Raw genomic sequence first — 14,667 nt, 5'->3', positions numbered from 1 at the left:
ATTATTACTGTTTAATACTTTTAATACTCTAAATAAGTAATTAATTACTGTTTTTCAGTAATAAATGGGTTAATATTAATTTAATTACTATTTCTGTAAGGTCCATATGAAATTAAAATTCTACAACGTTCGTGTCTTGGGTTAATTTTCATTACTTTTGCAAATATAAATGGGACAATAAACGGGAATTTCTAAAATTATTAATTACATATACTTTAATATTTCTAAAAAATATTTAAAAAAAGATAGAGACCTTAATTACTTAAATGTTCCTAGTATTTCAAAGAAAAATATGCGCGGAACACAACGATCCAATTATGTGAGCTAAGAGTTGAGTTAAACTAGCAATAAGACAGCAATATTTTTCAGAAGCGAAATTTTTCACGAAATTCCTATTTCTTCTTTTATTTTTAAAAAGAATGACTGATGATAAAGAAAGTTTAATAAAAGGTACGATGACCCAAGAAATATGATAAGAACAAATACAACACAGATGTTTGATACAAGCTGCATATTAAATCTAAGCTTCTTCTTTAATATATGGTGGAATATTAAAATTTTTTAATATTTAAAAGAACTTAAAATATATAGTGATATGCGTGGCTTTTGTACGAGGATACATCAATTTTTTAAAAATTAAATATATTTTATTAAAAATAATTTAAGATATATTCTTTATTTTTTCACGTAATAACTTTGTATAATAATAAATAATTTTTTATTATAAAAAAAATTCATATTTTAGATGCAATATATTAATATTAACAAATCTCCGAAAAAGTAGATAATTTTCGCAATATGTTTTTGTATTCGCATAAAACATTGCAATTTTTTTTAACTTTTTTTAAATATTTTATTTAAAAATTTTGTTATTTTTTTAGTTTTGATTTCAATCAGTCACACTTTACAGGTACAATAAATAAAATATCCATAATTTATTAGAAACATTATTTTCCTCAGAAACGATTAGAGTCGCTACACGAGCAATAATATAAAACAAAGTTTGTAAAAAAAAATTTGTACTAATTGAGTGAAAGATGCGATTTTCAAAAGCGCATCAACATGAATTTATTGGCCTAGTCGATATCGCGATAAGATGCCTATTTAAATACAATTACGAGATAATTTGCAGTTAGTCTATTATCGTTGTTTGCATAATTTCATTAATAGGAATTGTTTAGTTATATTTGTATTGCATGCGAAACGTGATTACAATGCGGTCAATGTAGAGCTCATGATTCGATTATATTTGCTGCAAATTTGCATTTGCATTTTATAAAGTAAGTGAAATAGCAACTACGAATTAAGCGAATTAATTGAAATGAAATTTTTTAATAATGAATTCTTTTACATCACGACGAAATTTATTGTCATTCATGTTTTATTTAAATTTATTTCAAATGATATAAAGACAATTAACAATCTATAAATATCAATGGATAGACTACAAAAGATTTGAATTTATTGAAGATTAGAATTAGAATAAGTTCAATCAATAATTATAATTCATTATGTTATAAGCATAATAAATCAATGAATAATTGTAAAGGATTTCTAAGAAAAATGTTTATTTTAACTTAATTCTAGTCCATCCATTTCAAGAGAATGAATCTACGAAGTGTTTCATTTATACATATATTTTTCTAATTTATCCAATATGATCTTCGTAGATTCCCTACCTTAGAAAAAAATTAACAATTAGACTCACCAATACAATGCGCAGCAACGGAGTTGCAAAACATCGCCTATAAATCATAAATATATTCCAAATTAGAGTTGGCTAAAATAATTAATATTTTTTTTAAATATTATTATTGTACACATTAAATTATGTTTGACAAAAATTATATATATATATATGTATATATAATTATTTTATACAAAATTTTATTTTATAATTATTATAATTATTTTATAATTCAAATGTTTAATATTTTGATATTAAACATTTGAATTTATAAAATTAATTATATATACATGTATATAATTTTCCAAAAATTCTCAAGTATGAGCTTTCATACAATTTGATACATTTTAGGATGTATTACATATTTTTGAACAAAATGAAAAAATTATGAAAAGTTGTAGATTTTTCTTGAAATATATTCTATATTTAAAAAGTAATAAAAAAAATTTAGCTGTAATTTAGAACCTAGATCGAAAATTATTTCAATAAAAAATAGATACGTTTTTTAAAAAAATAATTTAAAAAAATAAAAAAATTTTCATTCAAACTATAAAATTGTATCGTTATCTAAAATAAATATTGGTACTTATTGAAATGTTCCATGCATATATAATATTCATTTTTACATGAAAAGAATAAATTTCCAAATCTAGCCACTACTTTGTACAGATACTATATATCTGTACAAAGTAGTGGCTAAAATTGGATACCTAATACATCCTTAAATAAAAGATTATCTTTTATGTAAATTATCTAATATTCGTGATTGTCGCAAAAATAAATGCGATTAATTCCACAAGTAAGAAATGACAAACAAAAGAATGAATACTCACTCCGCGGTTGTTCCGTTGACGCCCGATGCCTCCCCGGGCCTCTTCCTCCTCTCAGATTTCGTCGAATGCACTCGCACAACACTCATTCGCGAGCGCGGTTAATTAAACGCGCACTAATTACCAAAAGACGATCGTGCGGCACTCCCGACAACGCGATAGCGCGACGTAACGACGGAATAAACGCGAGAAAATTGCGATTGTACTATCAGAACTCGCAACTGCGACGTTCGATGCGGCGCAACGGACGCGACGAACGAATCTACAACATGGCGGACGGAGTCGAAAAATCACGCGGTCAACTTCAGGCGCTACTCGCCGCGGCGACGCGACGCCTACACCTGTTGCTTCTAACCGCATTTCCGTGCACTTTTCGCGCTTTGAATGGCAAACAGCATACGCTTACTGTATCTTTATTACATGTATTATAATACACGAAATAGATGTACGTACGCGAATGAAAGTTATACGACAAGCATCGTGAAATATTTCGAGCACAAATATCGGAAGAATGGAGAATATGATCGTCGTTTTCCGTTCGCATGATGAATTACTTCTGTTATCGCGAGATATGCGTTTCGGAAACACATAGATATGCACGTATCGAATTTATACCACGCGATTGACAAATATTGAAATACAAAAGACTTCATTTGAATGATACTTATCATGTTAAAGTCGTCACGACGACGGTTGACGCGGAGCCGATCCGTTCCACACCAGCGACCCTTCGTTACTAACTGCGAACGACGCGAAGTGAACTTCAAGCAGCTCGCCAACTTCAGATCGATGCCGCGATTAATAAGACATTATCCTAATGCGGTCGGTAAAACTGAATTAATGGCGAATTAATCGAAACGCGACGGGACGTCCAATAATACCTGGCCTGATTCAGCACTGAATGCGTAATACATCTCGAATTTCGCGAGACACGCGTATTATTCAAAAGAAAAATTATATATCACGGCTTTTCTCGTTACATAGATTGCTCATACGCGATCGAGTCTTACTTTGAACTCAAGAATAGCACAATTTTTATTTATAAATTGAGAGCAAGAATATCAAAGATATATAATTACCCGACGAAAATGTCGACGAGACGCTAATTCATATAATTCTCATCCCGTGTGTGTGTCACACTTTTATTTCTAGTACTAAAATAATTGTAAAGCGAACGTTAACGTACGAGACAAGTTTCTCTCGGTCAGTTTTATCAGAAAGTTTTCAAAAGATAAGGAGACACACGGAAAATACGAACGTTTCGACAGAGTCATCAAGACTTGATGTTCATTGTCGCGATCGCGTTACGCGAAATAATAATGTGATAAAATACGCAGGAACGTCGCAGGAATTCCGCACCGCTCGAGCCTCGCCGCACGAATACATACGTAGTTAAGTACGCAGCGCCACACGAACGAACACATACGTAGTTAAGTACGCAGCGCCACACGTCGGCCGGCCGGTGACCTTGTTTACGGACACAGCGTGACGACACGCAAAAACAATTGCTCCGTGCCAGTTGAATATTTGTGGCGTTCCCAAAAAAATGTAAGTTGAAATATTCTACGTTTCTTCATAGCGAACTCGATTATTCGCATTACACTAGATTAAGGATCTTATTCTGTAACTCTTAACGACTAGAATTGTAGTATTACATGGCGTGTCATCGTGCAAGTTTTGTACATAGTTAAAAAAGCTGCGTGACGACACTGTAATGCTACAGTTACAGTCGTTAAGAGTTAAGGAATAATCCTCTTAAGCATACTAAAAACTGTTATAGCAGCTGAATATGTATCTAAATATAAAATTAGCAACATATACGTTTAAAGTATGCAGTAGCGTAATATAGGTAATTAACTTTAACAATGAAATAATACATGTATATTCTATATATTAATTAACTCAATATTATTATTAGGTACATATTTAATTGTTTAAAATATTTATACGCTTTTATAAAAGCGTATAAATATTTTAAATATCTAATAATATTGTTACGTTATTTAATAAAATCAACTAACAATGAAGTAATATATGTATATTCTATTAAATAACATAACAATATCAATATTAGATATTTAATTATTTAAAATATTTATATGTGCTTTTATACAAACATACAGTGAGTACAAAAAGTATTCGTACAGAGAAAATATTTTTTAAAAAAGTTTTATTTTTAAAAAGTTAATATTATCCAGCGAGAAATGAGTCATCAAATTGGTATCGAATCGATATAAATTCGATGATTTTAACATCAATTCGACGTTTAATTAACGACCCTTTCTTGTTGGATAATTAATAATTTATTCATAAAGAATAAAATAGACTGTTTCTTAAAATTATACCAAAATGATATGTATTAATTATACCAAATATATCATCCGAAAAATAAATGAAAATTATAAATTGTTTGAATGCTCAAAAAGTACAGGCGAGAAATTAAGCTTCTAAAATCAGAAATACATGCTAAGCTTATTTGTTTATATTAGAACAGAATGTATTCAATGTATAAAATTGTTAATTATATTTATTTTCTACAAATAAGGCTTTTTCTATAATAAATTTCCTTGTACGAATACTTTTTGCTCTCACTGTATAAATACTTTAAATAATTAAATACGGAATGGTAATATAATTGTCACGTTGTTTAATAGAATAAACATGTATTATTTCATTATTAAAGTTTATTAAGTTATATTACTACATCTAGATATTTTATATAAAGTAATGCATTTAATGTGTATTAATCCAGTATAATTTTTTTTGAGTGACCGAATTTACCATCAGTCTTATTGTCAGAGTGATTTTCAGTGAATAAAATGTTGCATTTCTTGTGTTTCTGTGTTTCATGTTTTTGTGGACTAACAATAAGAAGATGATTGGATATGAGAGTAGCTGTCCCTTATTCTTACATCTGTCTTTAAGCTAACAAGACTTAAAAAGGTATGGAATAGTATAATTATGTAACATATTTCGTATTTATGTGAAAAAAATATGAGAGGAAGAGACAGGAGGTTTCTTAATAATATATGTATTATATTATATGTATAATATAATTCTCTCTCTATACATATGTATATATATATATATATATATATATATATATATATATATAATATAATTCTCTATAATATGTATAATATAATATAATTCTCTAAATTAAGAATTTTACCATTAAATTAAGAATTAACTATTCGTCCAGCTCAAATTCTTTTACTATTATAGACTTTTAAAAAATATTATATTATAGACTTGTAAAAATTCAAGATTATTTTTTTTCAACATCTCTATTACATTATCATATAGTTTTTTAACAAGATATTTTAAAAAAGGAAATCAAATTTCACTTTTTTTTATTTCAGTGAAATTTTATAATAAAATTCCCTTATGTCAAAAAAATTCGAATTGCAAACGAAGAGAATTATGAAAAATATTAAAATTCTAAAAAGAGATTAGCTGATAATGTTGCAAACCAAAAAGATATAATAATATAAATTATGAAAATAATATAGAGAATTATATAAAGAAAAATCTATTTGAAATTGTGCAAAGAATTTGTATCAATGTGAGAAAAGGAAGATTCTTTCTAAAAATGTATTTTGCTGTAATAATTTAAAATATAATTATATTTAAAAGCTTGCTTTAGAATACCTATTCATCAACCTTCTCTCGCGTTTGTTTATTAGGCAAAGCTCATTTACTATCATAATAAAACGTATAAAAAGAAGAGCATATAAGAAACTACAGTACAAGTTATAGTTTGTGATATTTAATTATTATTACATTAATTAAAACATTAAACGTTTCGGCCACAATCTGGCCATCTTCAGTAATTCAATAATATTCTTAAAACGCAGAGTTACATCTAGTTGACATTAAATTCAACCGTCGTGTGTTGTAATTATATAAACGTGTTCTTTTCTATGTGAAGATGCTTCATACAATAATGTTACAACGCCAATTGTCATATCACGAAAAGTGTAGAACAAGAATTTCCAGATTCTAATTTAAAACAAATTTGTATATCATTAATATCTTCTAATCGGAATATAAAGGAATAGAATCGTTACCTGTTTTACAGCAAAAAAATTAATGATGAATCTCAAGCATGCAACATCCTTTGCACAATTAGAAATTTGTCGTGACATTGTGTGTTGTTATTGTCATATCATATATTTTACCACTATTTATACATATAAATCAACAGTTTAGAAAGTTCTAGAATTATTTATTAAAAGAAAGAGAGATCTTTCTTAAGAAGAGGAAAATAAACATCAGGCAAATCTTCCATGTCACTTTGCTTATTGATACCTCTTATTTGGCTTTTTATATGTATCATTTCAGAAATTCTTCTTTTCATTAATGATTGTTCTGTGTTTAAAATTCTTAATGAAAAGAAAAATTTCTGAAATGATACATATAAAAAGCCAAACAAGAGGTATCAGCAAAGTGACACGGAAGGTTTGCCTGATGTTTATTTTCCTCTTCTTAAGAAAAATCTCTCTCTCTTTTAATAAATAATTCTAGACTAACTCTTTCTAAACTGTTGACTCATATATATAAATAGTGGTAAAATATATGATATGACAAATAACAACACACAATGTCACGACAAATTTCTAATTGCAAGGATGTACTTGAGATTCATCATTAATCTTTTTGCTGTAAAACAGGTAACGATTCTATTCCTTTATATTCCGATTAGAAGATATTAATGATATACAAATTTGTTTTAAATTAGAATCTGGAAATTCTTGTTCTACACTTTTCGTGATATGACAATTGGCGTTGTAACATTATTGTATGAAGCATCTTCACATAGAAAAGAATACGTTTATATAATTACAACACACGACGGTTGAATTTAATGTCAACTAGATGTAACTCTGCGTTTTAAGAATATTATTGAATTACTGAAGATGGCCAGATTGTGGCCGAAACGTTTAATGTTTTAATTAATGTAATAATAATTAAATATTACAAACTATAACTTGTACTGTAGTTTCTTATATGCTCTTCTTTTTATACGTTTTAAAATTATAACTACGTTCGTTTTCACGATGTATATCATAATAAACTTGGAATTCTTTATAACGACTATAATTTCTACATAAGAAATTTAATTTCATCACTCGAATGTCCCGCAAAATTAACTGTAAACGATTAGCCGAAATAAATAATCTGGCAAAAGATTAATTTTATGACAAAAACACCTTACAAGCGATGAAAGCGCTAAACTCACGCGACATGACTAGGAAATAAATAAGACACTCGTGTGTTAGATACACGAAGTTGGGCGCGATATGAGAGTGCGAATCGAGTTTCGGAGCCATGACAAATAGCGAGCTATTTGCGAAATAACACATCAGTAAATTCACTGTGCAAAGCGAACATCAAAGTCGCCTCCTCCTTTTCTCCTGTTTCGCAACCAAATGTATTCTCTCTAGAAGTCTAGATACGGATGTATTCTCTCGATAAAATTACGATCAAGTTTCCCTGTAAAAAATATAACGTCCTTTCGTGCTATTACTATTGCTATGATGAAGCAAAATTTTTCAAACATGCATATATATTTTTTACATTTACCTTTATATTTTTTTCATAATAAGTGACAACGTTTTCAAAATTAATGCGATATTTTTCTATAATATTTATATAATATTTTTATATATTATTCTTATCACGTATTTTTTATCATGTGTATTTATATATATATATATATATATATATACTGAAAAAAACTAAATTTTAATAAATCAATTATTCGAATTGTACCAACTAAACATTTACTAAAGATATATTTATTTGATACATTAATTTGATTAACAATTATTTTTTATTGATATAAATATTTATCTGTATATACTGTAAATGATTCAGATGGAACTATTAAAAAAAATATTTATTAAAATTTAGTACATTTTTCTCAGTGTAATTTTCTTTTCATTATATTGGCAAATATTTTTAGTATGCTTTAAATTTATGATTTTAAAGATTTACATAATATTCGTAATTAAAAGGAGCGCGATTCAAGATCGAATCAACTACTGTTTATATTTTATCGTTTATAAATGTCTTCATCGTATCGATAATGTCATAAAGCGAGCACAAAGGGGCACGAAACGTTCGCTTGCATACCAAGACAAGAGACAGAAATGCACTATAGCTCTGCCAAATCGAAGGGGGTAAACCGACCGAGTGGATGCGAGGGTGATAGCAGGTCGGAGACGGGAACAACGGCAGTTAGCCTACTATCTAGCATGTTTATGGTAATTCAGGCCATCCCGCTGACCCGAGAGTAGCATGCATATACATCAGGTTGCCTCACTTTGACGCCGATCCATCCAGCACCCTCTCTCATACCCTCCATATTCTCCACGGAGTCCAAACACTACCCGGCACCGCCCCCGTCGTCTACGTCGTATCTCTTCCCTTCAGTCCCTTCTCCGAGGTTTTGCTCCTTCGAACTTCAACCGACTCAACCTTCCGCGACACTCTCGCGAGAGTTACGCAATTTGGTCGCCGGCCAACATTTCCATCGGGCCGGAACAAAAGGCCGAACAACAAAGAGAGACGAGAGACGTCAGAAAATTTCGTTCCGCCAGGATCTCCGGAATTCGTCCGCTTTCTCGCTTCCGACAGCGTCTGAATTTTCCGGCGCTCGTCGCGGAAATTTTGAAGGGAATGTCGCGAACGACCGCACATTTTTTCGCGGCCCTTCTATATGTCGGATTGCATTTTTGTCGTAGTGGATAGAGATTCTTTTGACACCAGTTTTACAAAAGTGTCAAAGGCAGGAAGTCGTAAACAAAAGTCTGACTTCGTCTCCACGTCGTACAAGTTACAGTAACAATAGTTTTAATGATATAATTTGAGAGATCATCAGAAAAATTTCTTTATTAAATTTCTAAAAAATTATTTTTACTATTTTTAGACTTCAATTTTTAATTTCACTGAAATATTTTACTTAAACAATTTCAATCTTAAATTATAATATCTTTACATTACAACTTATAGTTATACCAAAAATTTACAAAACATGCAATTTGCAAAATTTGCAACTATGTAGCTTAATTGTTATGGGAAGCTTGAGAATTTATAATTATTATTTCATTTTTATCCTATGATTATTGCATTTAGTGTGAATTTGAGTCACGAGAAACAGCAAACGCCTTTGTGCGAGGAAATTGTTGCTCCTTTATGCAAATCTCTGTTTACGAGTAAATTTTCGGAACGCATTAAGCGAGCAAACAGCGAGAACGCGAACTTGTTGCTTATGTTCGCAACTTTCTGTCAATGCTTAACGAGCCTCGCAGGGGTGCGATCGTCGACATTTGTGCGAACCCTATATCTTCTTCGTTTTTCCTTCCTGTCAACCTGTCTCTTTAACCTAACCGAACTTTCGAGACACTCCGTTTCCTCGAGCCTCTTTATCCACTTATCAATCGTTGCCGGGCAAGATCAGAGGGAACATCTCGATGTCGCCCTCGGCAAAGGGCAGCATCACCCCTTTACCAGACTACCGAGCTGGCTATAATTCGTCCGGCCATCCCGTTTGATCGACTCTTCCGTTCGAAATCTCGCGTGTGTTCGATCTCTTTGAAATCCCGATGATCCATGATTAAGATCAAGGTAAAAGTGGCCCTTTCGAGACGAGTGATCTCTTGAGAAACTTAACCCTTTCTGGATATACCGACATCTCGATCTTTTACTGGCTAACCGATGACGTATCCCCGTAACCAGTTTAGCGTTTAACTTTGATGTACTAGCTTGCTGAGTAAAATGATTGCAGGCGACATAACAAGACGACTTGACCTCAAAGCCGTCGAAATGATTTGAAAAACTAAATAATAAAAAATTCTGTAAGATTGTGAAAATAAATACACGGACAAAAATGTCTGGTTGGAATAATTAGAATTTTGGTTAAAAATGGATGAATCAGAATTTTCTGGTTAAACTACTAAAATTTTAATTGTGATAATCGGAATTTTCTAGTTCGTCCATTATGATTCTCAAATTATTAAAAAAATTAAGTTTTCTTTAGCATTTATTTTACACGTACTTATTGTTAATTTTATGTTATAATTAGTTTAAAGTTTCTTGATATATTGTATAATGTAATAATTAAAAGCTAGACATATTCTCTCTCTCTCTCTCTCTCTCATTCCATACACACACATACACTGTATCATTAATATATATATATATATATATATATATATATATATATATAAAACCTAATTTTCATTAATCATATTAAAACGAAAGAAAGATTAGAATGATTAGATAGAGAGAGAGAGAGAGAGAGAGAGAGAGAGAAGAAAAAAAAAGATCTGTGGAAAAATAAATTTTGAAAACTTCTGATTTGAAAAGTAAATAAAATACAAGAAACGCAAACACGTCTGTTAATCCTCAAAGTAAATTTGGAGTAAAGTTGGCAATTGGCCGCAAAGTTGGTTAATCGTTCCACCTCAAGTTCACATTATTGCACGCACGTACTGGCGTTCCCGATCACTCGTTTTCCCAACGGAATCATTCGGTGCAAAACGATGGGTCGTAAATCCGCAAGGAGGGACTAAAGTTGTCTCGATAGATAAATTGATAGCTTTATCTTATTTACGAAAAAAATCCCTAAGGATGATGAAAAAATTGTAGAAAAATTATATAACAAAATTTTCTCCGCAAGGACATTAGAGATATTAGATGGAACATACATTTTCTTCACATAGAGAGAAATTTAACATTAAACTCGTAAAGATACTACAAAAGTTTTCTCAACTTCTCAAGTGTGTAAAACCTTTACGAAATTTTCTCAACTTTCTAAAAGATCTAGAGAATCTAATATTAATGTATAAAATTAATTAAAAAATAACCTGCTCTCGTAGATATAAAAATAATTATAATACGGAAATAACAATATACAAATTTGAAGTCACATATTTCTTCTTTAAAAAGAAATATTCCTCTATTAGTTCGATTCTAAATTGCCTTGGAGTAAAATTAATTTCCTCGGATTGTACACTCGGATTGTTTTCCGCATTTCGCAGAGATAAAAATCGTCAAAGAACACCTCCGGCAACGTCAGCTAAACTTTCTTCTCGCGTAAGCGTCGTGTAAGCAGTTCTAAAACGACCGGTTGCAACACGGACCCACCGAGGGAAAATCGTGTTGGACACGAGCATCGTCGCTAACGAGAAAATTAGCCATTTGTGACCACACAGCTGAAACTGTCCGTCGCATTCGAGCTTCTCTCGCGAGCGCCCCGTAATTGCGCGGATTCGCGTGGACGATGGCGAAATCGCGTGTATCGTTTCGCGAGATAGCGAAAACTGATCCGAATTCCATGATCTTCTCTCGGTAGATACGCCGTTCATCCAGGTTTTCAGTTGGGATAACCGTAAGGACATAAAAACGAACGTACGGTTCGAGGGTCAGCTGTAATCTACTTCCTTTTTTCAAGATTTCGAATTAAGATCAGAATCTTTTACAAAACATGTGCGAGTGATCCAGCAAACAAGCTGACGTTATTTGTTGTCATCAAAATAATGATAAATAATAGTTTATTTGCCAGGTTACAGATAAAATTAATAATATTATTAAAAAAAGAAAACGATGATGGTATTATGACGTTTTTAATAATATAAATTATGCAAAAAAACTGGACTAATTGCAAATGCACGGTAACTTTCATGAACAATAAAGTGTCTCGCGTATATTTTTGTTAGTCTAGTCGCGGCGCATCATTACGACGTAATAAAAATGTTAGAAACAACACATTAGCAGGCAAATTGCATCAGAAATTAAAGATAATTTGTTTCGAAGCGTGCATAGATTTCTTGAGGACATTTGTTTAGAAACAACAAAGTACAAATGGAAAGAGATTGCGTTTAATTATTGAATAGTCGATGTACTCAGCGGGAAAGTAATGTCTCTCTCATCGGTTAATACGTGATTGCCATATGTATTTTCTCATGTGAATGGGAGGATGCACAATCTCAAGCTGTAGATGCATTTGCTTGTCTGACGCGTTTATCCGGATAAGCTGATTGGAATACAGAAGCGAGGAGTATCCACACGATTAAAGTCCCGTTATCGAGATTAATTCTCTTAACGTCTTACATCCATATGTCTCCTGATGAAGTCTCCTGATGCCTAGTTTCTCTATCTAGATTCAATCTTGATTTCGTTTGCCTCAAACATACTTCGTACACTTAACAAAAGTTTGATATTTGCAGACAATTCAAGTGGATCTACAGCTTCTTCAGAATCCAATTTTGATTTATTAAAAAAATATTTAACTTGTTCCGCAAATTTTTGCTGAAAAGTAACTGATTTGAAATCCACCGAAGAAATCCGCATGAATTAGATTTAAGGATTTTCGAATGTAGCAGTCAGAGGTTTCTGTTTAGATGGTATTAGGTGTATCAAGATACGGGCTTACGGCTCTCTCATGATCGCGCTTCGGCTTTTACGTGGAAGCTCAGAAAGCGAAGCTGCAAATCCGCGTGGGAGACGCCCGCGTCGCGACGGCCGCAATCGCCTCACCACCGGCGAACACCACCACCGTTTGCATATTTATGACTGTTTATAATGTATAATTGACGGGAATCCGCGTGCCACACCGGGCCACACGGGGCCAAAAGCTACACCGCCTTCCGTGAGCCTCCGAATCAGATTAGCGGCTTTGCATTTCGGTCCAACTCCGGCGGTCGCGACCGCACCAGTCGTCGGTCCTCTTCTCCTCTTCCATTAGTTTCCGCCCTCTCCCACGCTCCATCATATCTGCTACGTGCGGTCAATGTAACGTTCGGAAATAATTTCGCAAATTGCACAACGGATCTGCTCTTGATTGCAATCAGAATCGGCACGTTATTCATATTTAATATCCTAAGTGTTATTCTAAGTGTTATATAAATGATATCGTGGTGGTCCAGAAAATTTCAGAATTTCTAACTTATTCAGCGTAACGACGATAATCTCAAATGCGAATAAAATATTTTGAGAATCGTTAGCTGTGCGATTTCAAAAATGAAATTTTCCATTATTATTTGATCATTATATATTTATTTAAAAAGAATGATTTTGCTGAAGTATTAAAAAGTTTAGATATAGAGAGATACAGAAAATAATTTTGTTGGACCATCCAAATAAATGTGTAAGAAACTCAAGCAATGCTGTAAAAAGTTTTGACATTTTAACAACCAGTTTGAGCATTCTACATAATTAATTTGATAATCCAACAAAATTATTTTCAGATCCAGTTAAATCTTTAGATACTTTTAGATACTTTAGCGAAACTCTTCTCTTTCTTAGAAATCTTCCAGATAATTAGAGTCAGGTCATCAAAAGGGGTCCGACATTTTTCGTTAAAATTGTACGAGTGAGGATATGTTTTATCTCACTCTGCAAAAGAGAAAAGATGTTTTATCTCGCCCTGTAATGATATGAGAAAAAAATATGTTCAAAGATAAGTGTATGTAAATTATCTCTGACTAAAGAAAAAAAATAATTTAATGAAAAAGGTCGGACAATCATAAATTATTATCTCATGACCAGATTCTGATTAGAGACTAGAGTTTCTAAATATACAGAAAAAAACAGATTAGAGAATAGAGATCTCTACTCTTTAAAACTTTTAGAATAAATCTCATTCTTGAAGGTTCAAAACTGAGCCACTAGCTCAATTTTCACTCTTTAAAGTGAGATTCCACTTCAAAGAATTTAGAGACTAGAGTATTCTTTTCGTATGAGAGTGCAATTGCAAAATGTAGAATAATAGGCGTCTAAAGAAAGTCCTTCAAATTTTTATCCCAGAAAAGGTGCAAATTTTTTTTCATTGCTGTGTACGAATAATAATTCGGTTTCTCAATCGACGTTATTTTTAAAACAACCGTACTGTGAACGCAACTCCTATAATTATACTTATTGCGTATACAGCAGTCTGCATAATACAAGCAGCAGCGATGCCGTATTTCGCTGTATCGTGAGTCTTTCGTCGGCCGAGCACGTAATAACCGTTTTAATCGGTGGTAGAACTGCGAAGTTTTATTGACGTTTTATCGTTGCTGATTATTCTTGACACGCGAGCCTCTCTCGTGTTAGACAAACGAGCCGAATAAATTCTTTACTGCCGTGGCGAAAGCTCGCCTT

At 31.8% G+C, this 14,667-nt stretch overlaps 1 protein-coding gene and 1 long non-coding RNA gene across 29 annotated transcripts in view; one reads left to right on the top strand and one right to left on the bottom strand.

Moving 5' to 3' along the window:
* The window catches only part of pxb (putative Hedgehog signaling attenuator pxb), a 647,697-nt gene that overhangs the window by 291,979 nt on the left and 341,051 nt on the right, over positions 1-14,667 (bottom strand). For 2 of the 5 annotated variants that reach the window (XM_087415729.1, XM_087415730.1), the window contains exons 1-2: positions 2,521-3,848; positions 1,709-1,745 (exon numbers count right to left, since the gene is read on the bottom strand). The exons of the other annotated variants lie outside the window; for them this stretch is intronic. The gene's annotated coding sequence lies outside the window, so the exon portion shown is untranslated. Of the gene's footprint in view, positions 1-1,708; positions 1,746-2,520; positions 3,849-14,667 lie in introns of those variants that run through there. 5 annotated transcript variants of the gene reach the window in all.
* LOC105144806 (uncharacterized) overlaps positions 1-14,667 on the top strand; it is a 450,557-nt gene that overhangs the window by 306,829 nt on the left and 129,061 nt on the right. For 11 of the 24 annotated variants that reach the window (XR_015548175.1, XR_015548168.1, XR_015548174.1 and 8 more), the window contains exons 6-7: positions 3,855-4,065; positions 5,393-5,460. The exons of 2 other annotated variants lie outside the window; for them this stretch is intronic. This is a non-coding gene — a long non-coding RNA (uncharacterized LOC105144806). Of the gene's footprint in view, positions 1-3,854; positions 4,066-5,389; positions 5,461-5,879; positions 6,154-14,667 lie in introns of those variants that run through there. 11 more of the 24 variants (XR_015548167.1, XR_015548169.1, XR_015548173.1 and 8 more) reach the window with 5 other exon arrangements.

Source organism: Acromyrmex echinatior, chromosome 18, assembly GCF_024713525.1.
Source record: "Acromyrmex echinatior isolate Ae372 chromosome 18, ASM2471352v2, whole genome shotgun sequence".
In the NCBI taxonomy this organism is placed as follows: domain Eukaryota; kingdom Metazoa; phylum Arthropoda; class Insecta; order Hymenoptera; family Formicidae; genus Acromyrmex; species Acromyrmex echinatior.
Note: the sequence above shows the minus strand (reverse complement) of the source record. Positions and strands in the feature narration are given on the sequence as shown.